This window comes from Gavialis gangeticus, unplaced genomic scaffold (assembly GCF_001723915.1).
Source record: "Gavialis gangeticus isolate Ggan-Ray unplaced genomic scaffold, GavGan_comp1, whole genome shotgun sequence".
Lineage (NCBI taxonomy): Eukaryota > Metazoa > Chordata > Crocodylia > Gavialidae > Gavialis > Gavialis gangeticus.
In genome coordinates this window covers 43,113,178-43,116,135 of record NW_017729034.1, presented here as the reverse complement: position 1 = coordinate 43,116,135, position 2,958 = coordinate 43,113,178, and the positions used below count along the sequence as shown (strand labels likewise).

Sequence of the window (2,958 nt, the reverse complement as noted above, 5' to 3'; positions counted from 1 at the left end):
TGCAGATCCAGCCCTGGGTGAAACAGGCAGATAGTGGGGTCAGGCAACAGGGCAGGGCTGTTCCTAGCCAACTGAGGCTTGGGCTGGGGCTATAGGAGCTATGCACTTGGTTTGTTCTCAGCTCCCTGTGCCCAGGCCGGGCCAGGTTGTTATTGAGCTGCTGTGGGGCCAGGGGTCAGGGATTTGTGTAGTGCTGTCTCTGGCTCAGGGCTGGAGGGGTCTGGCCATGTCCCCCTTTCCCCTCATGCTACTGTAGTTTGACTGTGCTCCCCACTCCTGCCACTCAAGCAATGATGGGAGCACTCCAGCACAGGGTTTCCCACCCCCACCTTCACCCCCTTCTCAGCCAGCTGGAGCAGTGATAGTGCTCTAGCTAGGGAGCACAGGGGTGGGGTAAACCCTGCTCTGCTGGAGCAAACAGCCCAGCCCAGGGTGCAAAGCATGCTGGGATGCTGGGGGACTGAGTTAACGTAAACTAGGAAGGAATCTGGGACAGAAGTTCTGTAAATTGGTTTGACCTAAATCAGTTAAGTCTGATACTACGTTCAACCAGATTTCGGGCATTTTGAAATTGGTTTATGTGCACTGAATTTCTGTTCTGTTACAGATTTAAACTGGCTTTTGATCACTTCTGATCACTTAAACCAGTTATATATAACTTCTGTCCCTAGCCCAGAGGAAGACGGTAAAGTGAATGTCGTTCGTAGGTTTGCTAGACCCATTGTTGAAATATACAACTGTATTCTGCCTGTAATGCAGGAACTGTTTTGCTCTCAAGTCATAAATCCTGATCCTGTTAGCTGTTCTGCATATGTGGATTAATGAGTCAGTGCAGAACCACACTGACTTCAGTTCAACAAGTCATAGAATTTGGGCCACATTTTCATATTGTTCAAAGATGTTTTGGAAAAAGCACATATTTGGCTTGAATTAAATGGAAATAGTATGTATTTAGAGATCCCATTTTATAATTCTGTCTTTCTTATCAGAAGGTGTTGAAGGACTTTACAGACAATTTGTAATGTAGATAATGGGCATGGAGAAGTAAAATCCCTATCCACTGAATGCAGCAGCTATTTTTATTTATAGCAATAGTGTAAGTTTAGCAGCAGTAGTAAATATGAACATTGTATCCTGTTGAAAGTGTTGGAAGAATTTAGATATGCAGCCTGTAACTGCTTCAGCTGGAATATGCCCATGACCTCAGGGTCTGACAACTCTACTTTCATGAAGAACAACCCTGGTATTTTTGATAGCTAAGAAGGATGGGGAAGAAGCAGAGGTACTGCACAAAAGTGCTACATTGAAAATGAAAGGAAAATATTACTGCATAAGTGCTGTGTAGTTGGATTAGACTAATTCTGGAAAGACATTAAAGAATATTAAAAATTGTTCCCTATTTCTTCCAAAGAGACCAACAAAAGTATATGCTTTTAGTTTTTTAGCCTCTATACTAACGCTCGTAATATAGGGAGTAAGCAGGAGGAACTGTGCCTCCTGATTGCGAGTAAGAACCCAGACTTAGTAGCGCTCACATAAACCTGGTGGGACCCTACCTACGACTGGGTGGTGGGCATTCGGGGATACACCCTATATAGAAGAGACAGGACAGAGAAGAAAGGTGGGGGGGGTTGCGCTCTATGTCAAAGAGCACCTCACATCATCAAGGATTAGCTTTGGGTTAGAGGAGGGTCGGGCAGAGACACTGTGGGTCAAACTACAAGGGGGGTATGGTGAAAGGGACCTTATGGTGGGTGTCTACTACAGACCACCCACCCAGGGGGAAGAGCTGGACCAGGACTTCTCCAGTCAGCTTATGGAGGCGGTTAGGTCAAGGGATGTTATTGTCATGGGTGACCTAAACTACCCAGACATTTGCTGGGAGGAGCAGACAGCCAGGTTTGACCGATTGCATAGGTTCCTGGCTGTATTACAGACCTTCACTTTATCCAGGAAGTGCACAGCCCCACTAGGGGTAACGCTTTGCTGGACCTGGTCCTGGCCACGGGGGATGACCTGATGAGGGGATTGCAGGTCCTTGAGCACCTGGGCAATAGCGATCATCACTTGCTGGATTTCACTATCCAGCGCAGGGTGTCAAGGGCTTACACCAAGGGTAAAGCCCTTGACTTCAGAAGGGCTAACTTCAATGAGCTTAGAAGACTAGTGGGGGAGGCACTGAGGGACCAGAAGGTAGAGGAGATGTGAGTCCAAGTGGGATGGTCATACCTTAAGGGGGCGATCCTCCAGACCCAAAGGATAACAGTCCCTGAGAGAAGCAAGGGGGGTAAGAGTGCTCAGAAACCCCCTTGGCTCAGCAAGGCCATTCAGCAATGCCTGAGGGCTAAAAGGGGGGTGTACAACCAGTGGAAGGGAGGCGCTATCACCAAGGAGGAATGTGAGTGTAGGAGGGCTATTAGGAAGGCCAAGGCAGAGATGGAGCTCAGGCTAACATCCAGGATTAAGGACAACAAAAAGTCCTTTTTCAAGTACATTGGGAGCAAGAAGAGGACACCAGGCAATATAGGGCCCCTGCAAGACACATACAGGAATCTTGTGGCTACGCCAAACAAGAAAGCTGATATTTTTAACAGTTTCTTTGCCTCTGTTTTCTTGAACAGGGACTTGGACATCCCACCTACCAGAGGTAGGGACAGTCTCAGGGATAGCTCTGTCAGGGCTTCAGTCAGCGCAGATGTAGTTAGGGATCTTCTGGAAGGGCTAGACATTTTTAAATATGCAGGTCCAGATGCCCTCCACCCAAGGGTGTTGAGGGATCTGGCAGGGGTCATCGCAGAGCCCTTGGCCCGACTACATGAGCATTCATGGTCATCTAGCCAGGTGCCAGGGGATTTGAAACTGGCTAATGTGGTTCCAATTTCAAGAAAGGGACGAAGGAGGACCCAAGTAACTATAGGCCTGTAAGCCTCACCTCGGTGCTCAGGAAGATCTTGGAGA

At 47.9% G+C, this 2,958-nt stretch overlaps 1 protein-coding gene across 4 annotated transcripts in view; it reads left to right on the top strand.

Annotated features, from left to right (window-relative positions):
• Window positions 1-2,958, top strand: part of SDCCAG8 (serologically defined colon cancer antigen 8) — a 181,158-nt gene that overhangs the window by 24,026 nt on the left and 154,174 nt on the right. The window lies entirely within an intron of this gene.